Source organism: Sapajus apella, unplaced genomic scaffold (genome assembly GCF_009761245.1).
Source record: "Sapajus apella isolate SASKATOON/1434 unplaced genomic scaffold, GSC_monkey_1.0 scaffold23, whole genome shotgun sequence".
Lineage (NCBI taxonomy): Eukaryota > Metazoa > Chordata > Mammalia > Primates > Cebidae > Sapajus > Sapajus apella.
This window is the reverse complement of record NW_022436963.1, coordinates 15,973,390-15,995,526: the sequence shown is the minus strand read 5'-3', so window position 1 is coordinate 15,995,526 and position 22,137 is coordinate 15,973,390. Positions and strand designations below refer to the sequence as shown.

General features: G+C 39.5%; 1 long non-coding RNA gene and 1 pseudogene across 1 annotated transcript in view; one reads left to right on the top strand and one right to left on the bottom strand.

Annotated features, from left to right (window-relative positions):
• Window positions 1-22,137, bottom strand: part of LOC116559481 — a 138,977-nt gene that overhangs the window by 83,451 nt on the left and 33,389 nt on the right. Inside the window, exon 2 of the long non-coding RNA XR_004272471.1 lies at window positions 2,721-2,726. This is a non-coding gene — a long non-coding RNA (uncharacterized LOC116559481). The remainder of the gene's footprint in view (window positions 1-2,720; window positions 2,727-22,137) is intronic.
• On the top strand, window positions 17,897-18,871 carry LOC116559479 (annotated as a pseudogene).

The following is a 22,137-nucleotide window of genomic DNA, read 5'->3' as shown; positions in this document are numbered from 1 at the left end:
AACAAACATGCACAATCCAGAAAGGTTAACCAGCTTGTGCCATGGAAAATGGCTATCACGTGTTTTCTTTCAACTCACCCCCCATTCCCTCCCCAAGGGTGGAAATAAAACATCTTGTCGGTCTGAGAACATTCAAAACGAGCTGTCATTTAGAAGTAACGACTGCTTGTGCTATGCATATAAATAAAAACCCATACTAAGCTTAAACACATTTATAAGGTCTTTGTAAAGACTTTGCCGTTTCTCTATAAATGTCCAGAAAGATTAATTAAGAGCAGCATGGCTCATCCATCTAGATTGATTAAACATATATTTAAGGGTCAGACTGGAAACAATACCTAGATACATTAACACACAATTTGCCCACAGTCATTAGTCTATTTATTTTACTTGCTGACAATATTTCTGGAATTAAGTCATTGTTAATCTATGTCTGGAAGGAGAGACAAGACCACCCAACTCCCCATCCAAGAAACCATCTTCTCTCAGTTTCCAATACTAGCATTCTTTCCCCAAATTTTCAGGCTCCCTTAAGCTTGGGGAGGAATCAAGGTATCACAGTGTATGGAGAATGTGCTGCATTCCACTCTTAGCCCACTGCCTATCCCATTAGTACTCTGCACAAGGTCTCTGCCCTCTCTGAATTTATTTCTCCCTTTTTACACTGTCTCTTTGCATCAAGGCACATTTTCCAAAACCCATTTGGGAAGTAATGTACGCTTTCCAAAAACAAAGCATTGGTTAAATGCTGATGTCATAGACCTAAAGAATAATGGCTAACCATGAGCAGCATAGCATGCCCTTTATCTCAGTTAATATTCACAATATGTCTGCAGTGAGTCTGGAATGTAAGTAATCATAGTCCCTTCTCATGGGTAAGGTAAACTGGGGTTCATAGAAAGGGAAAATATTGGCTTTTTTTCACCTAGCTAGAAGGGAGGAAAGCAGGTCTCACACCTGACTGAGTTGGAGTGCTCTTGGTTGCTGGGTTGTATTGTCTCACAAATGCCATGTTGAGTCTGAATCAGTTCTGCTTCTCTGGGTTAGGCCTCTGGGGCTCCAGTGTGAACAGTGGAGGACTGGGAATACTTTCTTCCCATCTGTGCCCCTAGTAGGGGCACGTGCACACTCATCATGTATCCAGACACATTTGTTGATTGTTAGAACACACATTACGTTGGTAATTTTCCTTTGGCTGGTCTTTGGCTATGGTGGCCAATTCTCAGACTTTATCTAAGCCATGTTTATTAACATAACTTTTAGGAGGTTTTTTTAAAGAGCCGATCATACTTCCAGACTGACCACATAGTTCTAAAACAGGTCCTTCAACACAGCTCCAAAGAAAGCAAGACACTGAGTAGAAGTAAAAAGAACCAGGATCTAATCTTCCTCACGAAGGTAATGCCAGGCTGGGTTTGAGGGGAAGGCTTGGGTTCAGGTCCCCAACCCACCACTGTCCTGGGAGTGGGCTCATTACCTTCTTTGAGCCTCAATTCCTTTATCTGTAAAAAGAGGTGGCTAACTTATAAGGTAGTTTAGAATATTAAATGAGATAATGAAGGCAAGGCAAGAAGTACAATGACTATCTCACAGTACATGGTCTATCAGTGAGAACGATTATTATTTCCATGCAACATAAATAATAAATGGTGATCATGGCTAGCCATCTATTGAAGGTTAACTATGTGCCAGGTGCTGTTCTAAGCACCTTTACTACCTTAATTCATGTAATCCTCTGACAGCTCTATGAGGAAGTGCTATTATTCCCGTTTTACAGATAGGTATACTAAGGTCCAGAGAAGTTAACTTACTTTCCCAAGGCCACATTGCCAATCTTTCAGTCTTTCTCAGTGCCTCCTTTGGGAACAGGCACTTTAGCTTCAGGACGCCCTCTCTTTATATACATGCACACACACACACACACACATATACATATATATTTGCACTTTAGGTTCTGGGATACATATGCAGAACATGCAGGTTTGTTGCATAGGTACATACATGGCAATGTGGTTTGCTGCCTCCATCCCACCGTCACCTATATGTGGCATTTCTCCCCAAGTTATCCCTCCCCAACCTCCCCACCCCCTGCTGTCCCTCCCCTAGTGCCCCCCAACAGACCCCAGTGTGTGATGCTCCCCTCCCTGTGTCCGTGTGTTCTCACTGTTCAACACCCGCCTATGAGTGAGAACATGCAGTGTTAGATTTTCTGTTCTTGTGTCAGTTTACTGAGAATGATGGTTTCCAGATTCATTCATGTCCCTACAAAGGATACGAACTCATTGTTTTTTGTGGCTGCATAGTATTCCCATGCAGGATGCCCTCTCTTAACCACAATGTTCCATAGGAAGGAGAGAGACAGTCATAAATCCAATGGATAAACTACTAAATAGAAGGAGCAAGATGCCTTAAGATAGGTCCATATGTCTCCATTCCTGCTCTTCCTCCCCTCCCCTACCCCACTAAATGATTTTTTAGCCTACATGTAGGTAAACAGAAAATGGAGGAGAGGTTTGTCCCACCAGAGCTTATTTTCAAAAGTGGAGCCTCAACAGTTTTTAGGATAGTATGATGATATCACAGTTGCCAAGACAACAGTGAAAAACCATAGAGAAGCATGATTAAAAGTGTTAAACACAAGGAACAGTGGCGTGGGCCCTGCATTTCTCCAGTTTAACCCATCTCCCTGGCTCACTCTCCCCATGAGAGACCTACTATACCTTTGCCTCCACCCGCTCCCCACCTCCAACCACCAACTTTCCCAAGCCTCCAGTTTTACACAGCTGATTCCTATTCACTCATCAGATTTCAACTTAGATGCCACTTCTTCCAGGAAGCCTTTCTGGACCCCACCATGCACACTCCACTCTGTCAAGATTTAGTGGCTTCTCCTGTGCTCCTGTAGCATCCATCACAGTATTATAAGTTCCTATTGCCTTTTCTGGGTCTTTTAATGGTCTATAAGCTTCATGACAGAAGGTTCTACATTCAGCAGGCATTCTTCTACATCCCAGAGTCTACCTTTGTGCCTGTCAGATAATTAGACACTTCAGGTAATATACATTGAATGGTACCTTTGCCAACTACAAAGCATGTCACTTCTTTTAAGATTCAGAACTGTGTAATAAAATTCTTAAAGATCAATTTTTTCATGATCTGAAAGAGATATAGACAATTGCAGAAAAGTACCAGCAGTCTGTTTTTTAGGTCACCAACTAACATAATGGAAGTTTAACAGCATTTGTTTCTGGAACATTTTTTTCCAAAAAGATCCCCAAAATTCTTTCTTCCATTAATTAAAATTATTCCACTTCCTTTGGTTCCCTGTGAAGATAATGTTCAGGGGCTTAATTGTGATACTTCCCATTAACTTTCGCTCTTCTGGATTTAATAACACCAGCTTCTTAATCTTTTCCTTATAAAAATCTATTGATAATTTCCATTGCTTCCCCACTTCTCCATATTTTTCATCTCTTAACTCCTACTGTTGAATGTTATATTAAAAAAAAAGTTTGAAGTTCATATTCTAAAATTTGTTTTCTGAGGGCTTAAAGGCAAAAAATAAAACAACAAAAGTCCTCATCTGTTTGTCTACAAATTGAGGAGTAAGATAAGGATTCAGTTAATGGTCATTTGTCTCAGTCTATCCAATTTCTTTTTTCCTATTTGAGGCTCATATTTTGAAACAAGCTCTACTTTCAACAAAGGTCTTTCAACAAAGTTATAGAAGGCAGAGATGACATTCTGTTGAGATATTAGAAATCTTAATGTTAGATATTAAGATATTAGAAATCATTCTATATTCTTCAGAATGGTCATATATCAAATGTTCTGTTTTTCCATGAGTAGATTCAAAAGTATCATATTCATTTCCTAATTTGAGACTCAAAAAAAAAAATACTGTGGGCCTACATGTGGCATACAATCTCTAGGTGCTGACATTAATCTCAATACGAAACAGTGACTGCAGCCTCCATCTATGGCTGGTGCTATATTAGCCATTTCATAAGCATTATCCCTTTTAATCATTAACATTTTTAGGAGATAGAGATAGATGCTACTTGTATCCCCATTTACAGATGAGAAAACCAAGGCTCAGAAAAACCTACACAGAATCATCTATCAGTAAATGACAGGACAGGGATCCAACAAGCCTGGCTTAGAGTGGGCTCTAAGCTCTAGGCACTCTGCTTAAGGCTCTGGAAGCATTCATTTCAGGCTTTTGCTTTTTTTTATTTTTTTTTTTTTTTTGCAAGTGACCTCATCTGGCATCATGCAAATAATAGATTAATCATAATTATTTGATTCTGACATGAGGAAGCAGAACTTTCTTTTTTTTTAATAGCAGGAAGGTCTCACCTTGTTGCCCAGGCTGGTCTCAAACTCCTGACCTCAAGTGATTTTCCCACCTCGGTCTCCCAAAGTGCTAGGATGACAAGTGTGAGCCACCATGCCCAGCCAGAACTTTCATACTTCATTAGTAGCACTATAAGATGGGTCAGCCACATTGGCTATCATGTTGGCAATATCTAGCAGTTCTGGGGATGTGAATATCCTGCAGTCCGGCCAATATTCCTTGGGTAGTATGGCAGACACAACTGGTCAACTGACTCAGCTTTCTTGTACAGCATCCTGCCTTCTAGAAAGTTTCCTATAATTGGCTGAGGGGTGAACGATGTGACACTGTGCTGGCCAATGGTGTGTAAGTGAATGTCACTCTGCCTCACTGAGTAGGGTTTCTAAGAACACTTGTTTGCGAGGACAATATGACTGGCTGTTCATGGGCCTTTTGCTCCTTTCCCTTATTCCTGACGAGAACACAGACAGGATGCCTGGAGGTGCTGGAAATATTTTGTGACCATGAAAAAAAAACAAACCAGATGATAAAAGTGCACCTGTTAAAGAAGGCAGAGAAGAGAGAAGGAATAAACCTGGATCCCTCTGGTATCACTCAAGTGCTGTGACAGTCCTGAGATACCTATTGCTATGTCAGGAAGAGTATGTGCCATTAATCCACTCATAGTCAGAGTTCTTTTCATGCATGGTCACAAGGTGACATACACAAATACTTATGATGTGAAAACTTGCAAATAAGCTTAAGCTTAATGCCCATCAATAGGGAAATGGAAACATAAACTGTGGCATATTCATTCAATGAAACATCATATAACAACTAATAAGAAGTTGACTTGGCTGGGCACGGTAGCTCACACCTATAATCACAACACTATGGGAGGCGAGGGCAGGTGGATCACCTGAAGTCAAGAGTTTGAGATTAGCATGGGCAACATGGTAAAACCCCATCTCTACTAAAATTACAAAAATTAGCTGGGTGTGGTGGCACATTCCTGTAATCCCAGCTATTCCAGTGGCTGAGGCAGGAAAATCACTGGAACCTGGGAGGCGGAGGTTGCAGTGAGCCAAAATTGCACCACTGCACTACAGCCTGGGTGACAGAGCCAGACCCTGTCTCCAAAAAAATTAAAGTGAAAAGAGTGAATTAGATCTACATAGATAATTCTTGAAACCATAAAGTGGAAAAGGGAAATTGTGGAATGACATGTGTTTAGTACAATACCACCTAAAATATTTTTAAGACACGTAGACTTGGACTCTATATATTTTATGGATATGTTCACATAGATGGAAAGTATAAAAACAATGATATGGAGGAAACACATCCACTTCAGGGAATGAGGAAGGGGATGAAATTGGGAAGTGGTATAGAAGTCACTTCAGCTGAACCTGTAGTATTTTATTTCATAAGAGTAATCTGAATCAAATATGCCAAAAATCTTATCATTTGTTAAATTTGGGTGGTGGCTATGTGAGTATTTGCTAAATGATTCTCTGCATTTTTCTATCTATTTAAAATGCCTTACAATTTTTAAAAATTAAATGAATAAAGAAACACTATTTCAAAAGCCAGTTGACTATTTAGGAAAATGTACTTTGCCAAATGTAAGGTAACCTATAAAGTAGTATACTTTATTATTATCATTACCATTGACCAAGAAAGTTGCATTGAAGAGAGAAATTCCTGTGGACCATGAAGAAAAGGGAGAATGAGAAGATGGCTAGGCAATGATGTCAGGCCATGTTATGAACTAAATTGTGGCTTCTCAAAACGCATATGTGGAATTCCTAACCCTCAGTGTTATGGTGTTTGGAGACAGAGCCTTTAAGGAAGTAATTAAGATTAAATGAAGTCCTAAAAATGGGTTCTTCATCCAACAGAACTGGTATCCTTATAAGAACAGAAAAAGATACCAGGAGCATGTGCACACAGAAAAAGACCATGTGGGGATGCAGCAAGAAGGTGGCCATCTGCAAGCCAAGTGGGGAGGTCACAAAAGAAACCAAACCTCCAACACCTTGATCCTGGTCTTCCAGCCTCTAGAGCTGTGATAATATACATTTCTGTTGTTTAAGCTACCCAGCATGTCGTAATCAGTATGGCAGCCCTAGCAGTCTAATTAGGGGTCATGCCTAGGACTATGCTTCTCAATAGGAGATGTTACTGTGCAATGAGGGAAGCATTAGGAAATTGGGGATGGAGGTATTTTTTGGTGGCAGAAAGACTGGGAGCAGAAGAGCCATTTAGTGAGCAGGAATCAAGGAAGCAAAACCTCTCTCAGTGACCGGTTTAGTCCTCACAATGAAAAATAGTTCTGTCTCCCAAATGCCTTCAAAATATCCTACAGGACACTCATATAGGTGGGAAACGTGTTTATAATTACCTAAAGCTACCTAAAAAGGGGCTAGGTGATATACGTTAAATTTTCCAGAAAAGAAACTACTCTGTAGATTGAGAGGATTTTACTTTGTGTTCTTCAGAACTTTGCCAAAAGGTTCCATTTTGAAAAACCATATGACTGACCGTAATGCCTCAATGATGTTTGAATGTCCACATAACATAACATATCCTTATCAGTCTTCATCTGTAGCTATTGTATACAGTAGGATTCAAACTATGGTGAGGTGACCAAATGCAGCCTATCATCTTTTTTTATAAATAAAGTTTTATTGGAACACACTATGATCACTCATTTACACATTACCTATGGTTGATTTCACACTATAACAGCAGAATTGAGTATGGCAACAAATCCTAAAATATTTACTATCTGATCCTTTGCAGAAATGTCTGCCTACCTCTTGTATAAACAGTGATTCTACATATAGTACTAACATCCAATTATTCCTGTTCCTAATCTAGTTTAATCTTAGAAAATTTACCTATTAAATATGCATAATAGTAATATAAGTTACTTCTCCTTTAAGTTCTCCTTTAGTTATAGCTAGTACATTATGAGTTTTCTTTCTTGCAATGTTGTAGATTTCTATGTATGTGTGAAATTCATCTCAGGACAGTAAAGGCGGGGTGGGGAGAGTGTTTCTAAATATTCTCAGTGAGTTAAGAACAACTCTTCTAGACCTAATAGAACAAAGACCATAAAGGACAAAGTTAGAATCATATGATTAAGGAAGAAACTTGAAAACAGTTGCCACACTGGAAATGAACTGACTATAATCTCCAGGAGGGAAGCTACTAGGTTTACTTGTACCTCTCTTAAAGCAGGACCTAGTACACAGGTGTGCTCAATAAATACTTGCTGAATGACTCAATTAATGGAAGGATGGCTGAGACATATGGGTAACTGAAGGGAAAAAGACTGGAGTAGTGAGATTCTGTCCAATGCGGTCATCAAGCAGACTCTCAATGATCTTTTGCTGGGCAACTGGCGGAGTGGACTCTTTCCTGTAAGAGGCAACTGACTAGACTAGAAAAGTCTCTAGGTCCTTGAAGCTACATTTCTAAGGTTGAGATTTAACACATCAAAGATGCAAGGTTCATTCCCTGGAGCAGCAAAAGCCTTGTTTAAATTTTGGACTGAATATGATCTAAAGCTGTCAGGATCTGCTGGGCTTCCTGAACTCATCCCTCAACGAGTTACATGAGGCAAAATAAAGAGGGAGGAGAATGTGGTAGTTAAGTATTGTGGACTCTGGAATCCAAAACAGACCTGGGGTGGAGGGTAGATTATTGGTAAAGTTGGACACAAATATTTCTTGCATCCTTGAATGTGCACCCTTTGCAATGATGTTGCAGTTTTCCATCAGGAGGCAAAGTCTACTGCCCAACCCTTGGGTCTGGGCTGGTGTGGTGATTTGCTTTGACCAACAGAATGCTGTCTGACTTCTGAACTTAGGCTTTAAGAGGTCTTGTAGCCTCTGCTTTGACTCTCTCTGAGTGTGCAGCCTTGTGTGATAAAGTTTGGTTAAGCTTAGGGATCAGCAGAATATGGCCCATGAGCCCAATCTGTCATGCCTCCTGTCTGTAAATATAGTTTTATTGGAGCCCAGTCATGCCCATTTGTTTATGTATTTTCTATGATTTACTGTATGCTGCAACAACAGGGTTTAGTAGCTCCATCAGAGATTGAATGCCCTGCAAGGCTGAAAATACTATCTGGCACTTTACAGGAAAAGTTTGCTAACCCCTGGTCTAGCTACTGGAGGATGAGACCACATGAACAGAGGAGCTGTCCTAGCTGAGGTCTCCTTAGAATAAGTAGCTCCAGATAGGCTACAAGATGAGTACAGTCCCATGAGTGACCGCAAGTGAGACCAGCGGAAGAACGATCCAGCTGAACTCAGCAAAACTTGCACACCCATAGACTCATGAATAAATATAATGGTTGTTTTACGCCCCTAAGTTTTGGGTTGGGTTATTCTGTGACAAGAGGTCACCAAGAGTACTGTGGCCTTGGCTTTTCCATTAAGTGTATGTAGCAAGAAGTGCTGGTTCTTAACAAATTTTTTGAGGCTCACTACTTTGGTGCAGGCTAGCTGACTTCCAACTACCAGTATCTGGATCTCTCAGCCTGGGGGCTTTCTAGGAAGCCCTGGTAGGAGCTTGGTCCAAACTGAAGAATGAACACACCATTTCCACACCAGTCACCCTTAACCAATGACTGGCAGAAGCTGGTGTAAAAATATATTCCAGATTCCTCATCCTTTGTCAGGGGTGTTTCTGGGGTATCTGTTCTTACACTGTTTTCCAGAGTTTCCCTGAGGGGTGACACTCTGAACACTCACTGGTATGTTATGTCCTATATTAGCAAACTTCTCTTCCATGTCTAAGTTTCCCATGGGCCTACTGGTACTTCCTGAACATCTCAAATAAACTCTTTTCACTTGAATCCTTGTCATGAGATCTGCTTCAAGGCAGAATATAAACCAAGATATCGTGTAACCTGAGACAAGTTTCTTTATCTCCATGAACATTAGCTTACTTATGTGTAAAATGGGAATCATGAGAACAATTATATTATAGGAAGTAGTACTGAGGATTTATTTGAGATAATGCCAGTAAAGCAGCCAACACTGCTCATGGTAGTGATGATATACAGATTCAACATCTCTAATCTAAAATTTAAGATCCAAAATACTCTAAAACCTGAACATTTTTGAGAACCAATATGATGCCACAAGCGGAAAATTCCACAACTGACCTCAATTAAAATATGGTCAAAACTTTATTTTATCCACAAAACAATAAAAAATATTATATAAAATTACGTTTGGGCAATAAGTATAAGGTGCATATAAAACATTTTTAAAAATCATGTTTAGACTTGACTGCCATCCCCAAAATATATCATTATGTATATACAAATATTCAAAAATCTGAAAACATCTGAAATTTCCAACAGTTCTGGTCCAAAGTATTTTGAATAAGGAATACTTAACCTGTACATCATCAGTACCATGAGCAGTGCTGACTGCTTTACCAGTATTATCTCAAATAATTCCTCACAACCATTTTCCGTGATACAATTATTCCCGTTTTACAGATAAGGAAACTAAAGTTCTGGGAGATAAAGCTCAGCCTCCTCTCTCTGTGTGGACTCATGGCCAAGCCCCCTTTAAATATCCAGAATACTGTTTAAGGGCAATCAAATACAGTCATGCACCACATAATGATGTTCATGCCACGATGGACTAAATATATGATGGTGGTCTCATAAAATTATAATACCATATTTTTACTGTACCTTTTCTATGATTAGATACATTTAGATACACAGGTAATTACCATTGTGTTACAACTGCCTACAGTATCTGGGAGAGTAACATGCTGTAGAGGTTTGTAGCCTAGGAACATTAGGCTACAGCATTAGGGTAGTAGGCTATCTTATCTAGGTTTGTTAAGTACACTCTTTGATGTTGGCACAACCTCAAAATCGCCTAATGACACACTTCTCAGAACATGTCCCTGTCATTAGAGCCATGTGACTCTACCATTGTAGGGCAGCAGAGAGGCAGAGGACTCTGTGAATTAAGCCACGTGTGCGTGGGCTTATTCTGTCTCCCCAGTCACGTCCCAGTTCAGAAGCCTGAGCCCCGCGCCACAGATCAATGTCTGGGGGACACTGTGGCTCCTGACTTCTGAGTTGGCACGCTGGTCTGGAGCCTGCTGCGTGCCTGACCACAGGATCCTGTCTCTGACAGGAAGAAGGAATACAGTCAAGGAAGTGTGGCAGACCTGACTCCAGACAATTAGAAAAACATCACTGTGCCTCACTGTGGAAGGTGAGCATAACTTCAACTGTGGCCTTAAAAAGAAATGCAGGGAAGGCAGGGAAGATGTTTTTCCTTTCTCTTTCAATAGAGAAGTTTACCTACCGAAAATCTGGTAGTCCTTCTAACAACCTATAAATACATACTCAAACCCGGAGGGAAAAAAAATAACAGCACACTTCTGCCCCATAGATTATGTTCCATTTGCCCTGGTTCCTTTGTTCTTGTTTAAAGTTTGGCTCCTTAACTCTCTTTGCTCTTGACTTGCCCCAAGACATTCAGAGGTGTCTAAAAGAGAGCTGGTCTGCAGAACCTGCTCAGATGTTCAGCTGGTCCCCATATCCATATGAAAGGGCTCTATCAGACCCAAGATGAAGCAGCAGGAGGTAATGAGAGCAGAGTCGTGGATCACAGCCAGGCCAGGAATAATGGCAAAGCTATAATTACCCTGGAAGACTTTGGATGGAAGTGACTATTTTAGAAACTGACAATGTCTCAATGACATCTTGGAGTAAAGCCCCTTCTTACCACTGTACCACTGTTGTCTTGTTGTCATGCAATAGGATGTCAGTGTCGGGGACATTTCCTACCAGAAAACCATCAAGGGCTCTGTACAGCACTTGGAGAAGCTTAAGAGGGTGCCATGGTGGATAAGTCTTGACTCTGGCTACAAATGTTATTATTGATTCTTTTCAGAAGAAAATATTTTCATTCATTCTAGTGTTCATTGAGTTAACACAATTAGGATGGTTTGTGGCCATGGGCTCTCCGATCACAGAACAGAAAGTCTTTGCCATGTATCTTGGCAAAGCCACACATCTATTTCAAGGACTTATAACTGTTAGATGCTTGGAGAATGTCTGTGGTGGAAAATAGAATGTGTCTGGGTTATGCAGCTAGAGAACTCCTTGAAAACTTTAGGTAATCCAGCCTCTCAGAGCCTCTCAGAGCCTCTGTTCCCTTATCTGTTAACACTGTCAATGCCTTTCCCCCCGCCTAGGACTTTTAGAAATGTAAAAGAGGAATTTATGTATCCATAAATAAAGTTTTATGGGAACATTAAAAAAAAAAAAAGAAGAAGTGTAAAAGGAGAAAGGGAGCAAAAAAAAAAAAAAAAAATTCCCAGCACATGCTATGTGCCCCAGGAATGTGAGTTCCTATCATTAGAACATCCCTGGTGGTTCTTCAACTTGTAGGAAAAAGAATATGGAGTGGGGTGGGGGAAATGGCAAATCAAACATAGACTATTGGCTGAGCACAGACTCTGAAGTTAGACTACCTGGGTTCAAATACTAGATTTTCTACATCCTATTTGTATTATTAAGAACACTTCATTTCATCTTTTCCTACCTCAGTTTCTTCAACTATGAGGCAGTACAAGGGCTCAACTTATAAGATTGCTATGGAAAATCACATAAATGCAGCACCAAGTCTAACTCACTTGATACAAGCAGGGAAGGTATTCTTATTGTCCTTATTTTACAGGTAAGATGACTAAAGCTCATTGAGGTGAAGTAACATGCTCATGTTCACACACTGATATGTGACAAATGGGAATCCGAATCCACCCTGCAAGGAATAGGAGTCTCAAGTTTTATCTGTGCTAAAGCCCATATTTTGAGTATTCCCTGACTGGCAGAGCATGGAGTGAGGAGACAGATTTGTAAAGAGTGGACCTCATTCGTGGTTTCCTTCCTTTCCCAGAAAACTTCTAAAGAAGCTGGAAGGTGCTGAGAAGTCAGTAGATTAGTAAGTCATTTCCTTGATCCGAAACAACCAAGAAGCAGTTTAATGGGCAGAAGGATACTGTACAACCAGTGTTTAAATAGCAATTGTAAACCCTCACATTTGCATAGGGATTTGCACTTTGCAAAGAGTTTTATCTATGTCCTCTCATTGATACCTTCAAAAATGAACATAAAGCCACTGGAGATACAAACAGAACTGGCAAGGCAGAAAACAGATTAGAAACTCTAATATGCAGAAGTTACATATGAATGATTATCCAACCAAGGGCTTTGCAAATGTGATAAATGCATGTTGATTCACCAAATAGCACAGTTACACTGACTGTATTCTATTTTTTAAAAAGAAATGATTTTAAAGGACCTTGATCGCCCATTAATTGCATGCCTGTAAAACAATGTTGAAAGTTAGCGAGAAGAAACACTTCATTTCAAAGAAGTCACTGGGTTTCTTGCACACTGCTGAGCAGCTCTTTCTGCCACTCTCTTGGTGTGTACCAAGGACATCCAAAACAGCATCACTAATAACCTAAGTAAACTCAAGTTAAGAACCCTGCTAGGCCTGAGGAATTATGATGTATAATACATTCCAAAGTCAACTAGCAGCAATGTTTTTTAAATACCCACTTTAAAAAATAACATTGCTACCCAAACAGACATTTGTTCAACACCAGTTACTCTACCTATTAGTACTGAGGGTTTTGGAATTTGTAGGATCAATAAGAGGAGGATGTAAAAAGTAGAGGCAGAAACAGGGAGCCAAGAAGGAGATCTTTTGTGTTTGGCCAATCCTTTTCAAGATACTGACCCAGAGGTCAAAAGCTATATAGCAAAGAACTGAGCTGTGTAAGGTCTGCTGCATTTAGTCACTAGCCAGGGCTGGTGTGCGTGGAGGGGAGGTAAGAGACAGCAAAGAGCCCTTTCAGTTATGCTAAGGAGAGCTTAGGTTTTGTCCTGTAAGCGCTAAAGAGTCAATGAAGAGATTTCAAAACAGAAGTGGCAGGATCAAAATTTGCTTTCAAAAGATTGCTCTGGCAATGGTGTAGAAGTCAGAGAGAAGGCTGTCATACAACTGTGTTTGAAGACCACGATCCCAGCACTTTCGGCAGCCACAAAGAGTTTTTAGAGCTGAGGACTTCTTCCACTGAATGCAGATCAGAAATAACTATGCCTGGCATTTGCATAGGCCCTTTTACTTCTAAAACTCTCAGTTCACCAAACAACAATTTGGGGAGGTGGGCCAAGTGAATTGTCCGCTATTCACAGATGGGGAAGCATCTGTAAGTAGCTACAGAACCACAGAGCAATTTCCAGTTAGAGTAATTGCGTGCTAGCTCTGCCCCATTTAAGATTGGAATTTGATTTGTGTGGCTAGAAAATAAAGCATGTTTAAAACTCTGGGGGAAAAAAAGCTCTCAATGTCCATAAGTAGAAATCAATACTAAATAATAACCAAAAAACATTGGTTTCAAAAAACAAAGTAACTAGCACAAAGACACACATAGCATACCTGAAAACCAAAAGTCTGCTAGCTAGGGATCTGTTTTGCAAATGTAAAAACATTTGATGGAAAGTATAATTCTGTGCATCTAATATGCATAGCTTTTAAAAATATGTTCAAATATAGAACTTAAGCTTGCCTTATTGTACACACTACAACTCTTATCAAATTCTTCTTAGACGTCGCTTAAAAACCATTCCAAAATGAATTACAAGTGAAGTGGTGTCATTCAGTTTGTTTGAAGATCTGAGCCCCATGGGAGCTGATGGTATAAGTTGAGTCCACACCAAGAATGCTAGCATCCCAAGACAGGAGAAGATGGATGTTCTAGCTCAAACAAAGATCAAATTTGCCCTTTCTGCACCTTCTTGTTCTATTTGGGCCCTCAAGTGGATTGGATGATGCTCACCTGTATTGGCAAGAGTGCTTTTCTGTACTTTCTACTGATTCAAATGCTGTATTCAGTCTACTGATTCAAATGCTAACCTCTTACCAGAAACACTCTCACAGACACAATCCAAAATAATATTTTACCAGCATTCTGGGTATCCCTTAGCCCAGTCAAGTTGACACATTAAAATTAACCATCACAACAAAAGGATGTCCTTCAGCTTCAGCTCACTGCCTCTTTCTGCACTTCCTCCAAAGCATACCTATCTATATAGTCACAGACTTAGAGAAAGACAGAATGAAACACCTTTAATATACAGTATAATTAACACGTCGAACTTTGGGTTTCAGCAAGATGAACCAGAAAAGAATTGGGCCAGGTTTGTAACATGACTCTATAGTCAAGGGAAATTCCAGTTGGAGCTTCCAGAGTGGAAGAGCAGTGTGTTTGGTGATTAGAATTGGTCACTTATTTTTTCTAGGCCTGAGATCCTACATTATAACATGGCCCACAGGCTCTAACTAATCTGGCTCCTAGCTGTATCTCCAACCTTTGCTCTTGCCATCCTTCCTCTTACTCACTCATTCTCTACCACTAGGGAGACCTGAATGTCTCCTGGACATAGCAAGCACACTCCAAACTCAGGGCCTTTGCACTTGCTGTCTTCACTGCCTGGAAACAGCTGTCCCCTCAAGTATGTGCAAGCTTACTCCCTCATTTCTTTCAAGTTTCTGCTCAAATGGCCTTTCTGAAAGAAGCCTTCCCTTGGTCCCTAAGAAGCATCTGCTACCCCTTAACTGTCTATCTGACCTTCCCTGCCTGTTTTTCTTCACAGCATTTATCTCTACCTGACCTGATTTATTTCCCTGTTTATTGTACACTCCCACTAGAATGTAAAATCTGTGAGTGCCAGAACTTTGTTCTTGTCCCAATTCCCCAGATCTTCAAAGAGTGCCAGTAAACAAGTGGAAGCTCAATAAATAATTGTAGAATGGAAAAAAGGAGGGAGGGAGGGAGGGAAGGAAATCTCGATGCTCCATTTTTTTTTTCTAAATTTCCAAATTGGAGTCATAGTTCTATGTTATTTCCATTGACTGGTCTATATTGGGTAATTACTTATTAAAATAAGTAATAACAATTACTTCCTTTTAAAATTTTTAAAATTTTTGTTTATGGTAAAATATACATAACACAGAAATTACCATCTTAACAGTTTTCAAGAGTACAGTTCGGTAGCATTAAGTATGTTCACAGTGGTGTGCAACCATTGGCATCATCCTTCTCCAGCAGCTTTTCATCTTGTAAAAAAACTGAAACTTTAAACCCCATTACAGGATAACTCCCCGTTCCTTGCTTCTCAGCCCCTGGAAACCACCATACTTCCTTCTGACTCTATAAATTTGACTACTCTAGATACCTCCTGTGAGTGGTACCATACAATTTTTGTCTGTTTGTGACTGGCTATTTCACTTAGTATAATGTCCTCCAGGCTCACCTGTGTTGTAGTACATGTCAGAATTTTATTTTTTTTCAAGGCCAAATAACATTTTGTTTTATGTATCTTCCATACATTGTTTATATATTCATCTGTCGATGGACACTTGAATTGCTAATTACCATCTCTTATATTTCTAATGAGCTTTTTGAGTTTCCAAAAGGAACCTCATTCTGGTCATATTCAGTCACCACAGGAATTCCACAGAGCATCTCAGAAGTCAAAAAGGGCCCAGGCCATTTTCCTTTCTTGAGGTCTCTAGTATTTTTTAAATGAAGAAATGCCAAATATGGATGAGGCACACACCTTGCAGCCAGGGTGGAAGTCAATAGCTTTAACTCTTATGATCTCTACCAGTGTGCCCAAAGCCCCTCCAAGTAAATTATGATGCAAGTAAAAACAGCAAGCTTCTACGTAAATGCTACCTGAAGGGGGTCCCCCTGCCCAGGCACTGCTTCTAAATCAGTAAAGACATTCTAGAGCTGCCCCAGACAAAAAAATTAAGCTACATACTTAAATATTTACATTAAGCAGGTTAATGCTTTTAACAGAAGGAAAGTGCCATGCACCATACTTGTGCTAAAGCAAGACAATTATAGAATTTATAAATATATATATATTAGTTTTTAGTATACCATACATTAAAAGTGTGGTCTAGCAATGGAACAAAAATCTAAAGCAATATAATTAACTTCTTTCTGTCTTGTTAGTTTTTCTAAGGAACATTAAACAAAACCTCATTTACTAATTATGTGAAACATCTACATTTGAGACGCTTTGCAAACATGAGACTTGTTCAATGACTGTGCTGGGTCAAGAATTTATCCCTGATTTACAGATGGGGAAACCGAGCCTTAGGAAGGTTATCACTTGTTCAAGGTCAACACAGGGAGGATCCAAACTGCTGCTTACACTTAGGTCTTCCAATAGCAAGTTGTCAGTCTGTGTACTATACGAGGCTGAAAAACAACATTCCTGAATATAACAGGCTCATTTTTCCACTTCCTTTTACTGGCTGCTTTGCTAGTCAGTCATTCTATACTGAAATTTCTTTTTTAAGCCTCACTTAAAAGGGTGATTTTTTTTTGTTTTTGTTTTTGTTTTAGCCCAAGACATGAATATTTTGAGACTAGCTTCTGATAATTAAAAAAATGCCTTTGTAAAAGTAAAAGTGGCCCTACATATCATCTGGCAGCTCAGACCTCATTTTAGAAAATATAACTTAATTTGATGGAGTGCAAAGAGGCAGGTTTGGGACGCATCCAGCATTTTCATATAAAGTTTCTGACAAGATGGTATTCACTCTCTCCTGAACTTATCCTTCTATTATTGCAAGACTGTTTTTTGATACTACTATAGCGATAACTAAAGAAGTGAAAGTGATGGTTTTGATCTGTGTAGGGGGAAGTTCCCTTTACTCAAGGTCTGAGATGTTATTGCTATGATTAGCCCCACTCCATGGGAAGCCCCATTTCAAGTAATAGAGTGGAACTGGATGGATGGATCAGTGCAAATCCATTACCAGGGAGCTAAACAGCAAGTAGTCAAATAAGATCAAATCTTTACTCTTTTAGCTAAAGGACAGTCTAGAAATTTCCAGTGGAAATTTATTTTATTTCCATTGGAACGTATGAAATATGTTTGAGTACATGCTAGGCATCTAATACAGTGCAGAACACAGTAAATACTTACAAAATAAATTTTAGTCCTAACTCAATGTTAATCAACTATTAATAATGAATCCCTACTATATTCTTGGCACTGTACTGGGTTCTATGCATGTAGCAAGAAGCAAAGAAGACATTGCCTGTGAAGAGCGTAAACTAGAAACTATAGTAAGTCTGCTGCTATGGTAATAAGTCATTATCATTTGATAAGTAGTTATGTACAAAGGACTACAGGAGCTGTGAGGATCAAATATCATTGCTGCCCTTAGAAACCCCACATATAAAATAAAAAGCAGGTAAACTCAAAACTTATATACATGTGTTCATAAAACATTTAAATAAATCCTCCCACCACTCCCTCCTGAGTAGCTGGGGTTATAGGAGCGCATCAGAACACCCGCCTAAATTTTGTATTTTTTGGTAGAGATGGGGGTCTCACCATGTTTCCCAGGCAGATCGCAAACTCCTGGACTCAAGCAATCTGCCTTCCTGGGTTTCCCAATGTGCTGGGATTACAAGCATGAGCCATTGCACCGGCCTAATTTTTTAAAAAATTTACCACCAAAATGGACAAGACAGATATGTTACCGAAAATGTCAGACTCAAATTTGGATAGCAGCAAGAATCTCTTTGAGGGGGAAGCAGATGATGAGGAAAGTGTGATTTTGACATTGGTGCCAGTTAAAGATGACCCAAATATGGAAAAAATGGAACCGAGTGTTTCTTCAACTTCTGATGTCAAACTGGAGAAGCCTAAGAAATACAATCAAGGTCATCTACTTTAAACAAACGAACAATTTACAGGTCCACAAAAAGCTACATGCAAAATACCAGCCCTTTCCTTGCTGACCATTTTGCCTTCCATTGATAAGGTGTCTCGGGACACTTTGCGGGACTGGCGTCAACAACTCGGTTTGAGTACCAATGGAAAGAAAATAGAAGTTTATCTGAGGCTCCATTGGCATGTTTACCCTGAACAAAAGCAAGATATTCCTGAAGTGTCACAAGAGACCAGGTTACAGCAGTGTTTGAGCAAAGGCAAGGCAGTGACCGAGTGCAAGTCTTCAGAAGAGTTATGAGATGAATGAGAGGGCAGAAGAGCCTAATACCGTTGAAGTGATAACTTCAGCACAGAAAGTCATGTCAGCATCATGGGGAAGAACTGCTGCAAGAGCTGTTCAGCCTAAGCCTGTTAATTCATGTTCCGTTCCTGTTTCTGTTGAAGTTTTTTTGATGCAGGCCTCTGGTGTCAGGTGGTATGTGGTCCATGGCAGACTTCTTTACGCAGACACAAAGAGTTGGTTATGCCTGCAGTCTCAGGCAGGCCAGGCCCAGATGCCTACCACTCACAGGAGGATGATTTCTCTCTTCTTGCTAGCTGCCTGCATTTTCCTATCCACAGGCATAGAAGATAATATGTTATTCCCCAACTGTGCTAAGAGGAATAAGAAGATGAGGAAAAGATTAATGACAATAGAGAAGTAGCCACAACCTGTTTGAATACAATGTAAGACACTAGAATATGCCACCTCAAAATAAGTATTATTCTGATTTGAGGCAACTGAAAAGAGTCATATACAAGAGAAACTCTCTGCCTTCCTACTATTTGCTCAAAAGCAGGAAGTACATTTATAATAGTCTCTTGTCCACTCTTTACCAGGAAAGACAAATGGTGGTGAGCCTGTAGATGATTTGCATCCCAATCATTGCTGTGCTGTGTTTTCACCATCCTTGGTGTCTCCTGATGCCCTGAGTACTGACTTATTAAATATTTAGCTGTGCAGAAAAAGAATTAAATCATTGACTGATATTCTCTTAAAAGCATGGATAAATTCTCAATAATGTTAGCTACTGTTATTATTAAGTACACCTTCACAGTGTCCCTGAAATAGAGCCACTGAATCTTCACCTCCCCTCCTTACATGCAAAAATAAAGGACATACTCTTAGAAAAATAATCTGGCTGGGTGCAGTAACTGACACCTATAATCCCAGCACTTTGGGAGGCCAAGACAGGTAGATCACTTGAGCTCAGAGGTTCAAGACCAGTCTGGGCAACATGGGGAAACCTCGTCTCTACTAAAAATACAAAAAGTAGCCAGGCATGATGGTGCATGTCTATAGTCCCAGCTACTCAGGAAGCTGAGGTGGGAGGATTGCCTAAACGTGGGAGGCAGAGATTGTAGTGAGTGGAGATCATGCCGCTGCAGTCCAGCTCGGGAAAAAAAAAAGAGGAAAAGGAAAAGGAAGGAAGGAAGGAAGGAAAGAGGGAAGGCAGGCACACAGTATGTCTTTTGAGAAATCCTAATAAGTTTAAAGACAGAGAGAAGGAAAGAAGGAAAGAAAGGAAGGAAGGAGGGAAGTAGGGATGGAAGGAAGGCAGGCAGGCAGGCAGGAAGGAAGGAAGGAAGGAAGGAAGGAAGGAAAAAAGACTGACTTATGTTTTTTGGTTTTTCTCGTAGAAAGGCAGAATTTATCTTTATTGCATTGCTGAATGTCAGATGTCTAAGAGGTAGCTTTCATTTCATTTGCACCTGGACATAGAGCACTGTGTGCTCTTTAGGGCAACTGAGAAATGTGTTTCATGATGTATTTTTTAGGGTATTAGTTATAAAATAACTGGGATAATCTAGGTCATGAGAAATTGGGTCACTGTAAGTTTCCCCTCAAAAGAATTTTAAACTTTTCCACAATAAAGTGTTTGTTAGAAAAAAATAACTCAATCTTTGGACACACAGATAGCATAGAATAGAAGCTGGCAGGCCCATCACTCTGAGGTTAGCATACACATGTAGGTGTCCATTCAGATCATGAACTTGGGCATCAGAGATACCTGGCTTTGAGTCCTTGCTCTGAAATTTACTAACTGGGTGTTCTTGCATGAGTTTGGATAGTCTCTCAGATCCATGGTTTTGTTAACTATAAGATAGAGATAATAAAGCCTACCTGAATAAATGATTGGGAAGATTACATTAAAAATATCATCTAGTGCCTGCCTTATAATAAGAACATGAGAGCAGTGATGATGGTGATGATAATGATGGAGAGGACAACCAAGATGATATGTTGATGAGCGTATTGATAAGCTCCTGATTCTCCTTCTCTCTCACCCAACCCCTCCTTCAGACTATTAGTTTGGTGCAAAAGTAATTGCAGTTTTACACTTAATGGCAAGAACTGCAATTACTTTTGCACCAACCTCATATATGATGCTATCCTGAAGTCTGGTTTAATATATGCATAGGGACAAAGGTATACAGAAATATATCGCCTTGAAAAATAATAGAACCCTGTCATTACAGGACAAAACTCTTGAATAGTGTGTTTTGACTGCTACATACAACTTGAAATTATTTCTCTAGAGTCCCTAGGCCAGGCTGCCCTTTGAACAAGAGCTTTTGCTTGCAAGATGGTTATTTGCTTTCCACAAAGCTAACAGGCCCAAAAAGTGCTACAACTTGGATAATATGGTGTCTTCCTGGTATCATCTCATACCCAACTGAGCTAACTAGTCTGACATGAGGGATGAATGAAATCCCAAACTAGTCTGTGGGTTATTTTATTTGGTTCCACCATAGAAGTGACTGCCAAAAATATTTTTATTATTTGTGTCCTTTTTTTTGTCCTCAGTAAACTTTCCTTTGGAATATTTTTCTTCCAATTATAACAGCTCCTTGGGCAAAGGCTTGGGAAGGTGGTAACATACCTTCTTGGGACAAGAATAAACACTGCATTTCATTGTGATGATCTAATGGGCACAAAGATATAAATGTCACAGAAAAATAAAGAAGTCAGGGCAATTTGAATATCTAAAGGGAGAGCAGCAAATGGTAAACAACTACTCCACTTTGTAACTACTTCTTCGCAGTATGAAAAATAATCTTTCGCTCTGTACATAAGAAATGGATATCTTCAAGACACCCATTATTGTTCATATACTTCATCTAAGAGGTTTTAATGCCCTTAGATGGTAGAATTTCAGCATACTGGATGAAGTGAAGGTTGTAAATAGCTTGCAGCTTGAAATACGCTGAAAAGAATCAAAGCAACATGTTCGCTTTTGACACCACTGCTCAAGATTTGGCTTCTATCCTGGCAAAAGGATACACTGAACCTATAGCCATTCCAACTTAGTGAAATGTGTCATAATATCTTCACAGTAAGGGGGCTTTTGAGAAACCCTAATAAATTTAAATGGCGTCTGGACAATTTTCAGATAAGTATCTCATTATATGACATTTTTATTTAGGAATTAGAATATCAAGGATTAACTTAAAGTCAATCTAATATTTTCATTAAACACTTTATTCTTCAAATCTTATTTTATTTTGCATGTGATTACATTTTGGTAAGGGTCAGAAGTTACATGTTTCAATGCAAATAATGAAAACCTGGGCAATGCAAATGGAGTCACTCAAGGGAAATGTAAGTTAGTAGCACTTCTTGGCTTTGAACTACTTCCTCTAACCGTTTGGGTGAGAAGGATGATATAAACTTAATTTTTCTATCATAATTTAATAGATTAAAATAAGAATTAGCATTTAGTATTTCTAACTGCCTGGCACGGTTGTACTAAGCACTTGGCAGGCACATTTCATTTAATTATCACAACTCTTTGAGCTTGGTAACTACTGTGGAATGAGAAGAACAATTCTCTGAGCTACCGAATTTAAATGGCATCATGGGAAAGGAACATCCAAATCTCCCAAATACTGTTAAATTTTTTTTTTTTAAATATAAATTACTTATTTC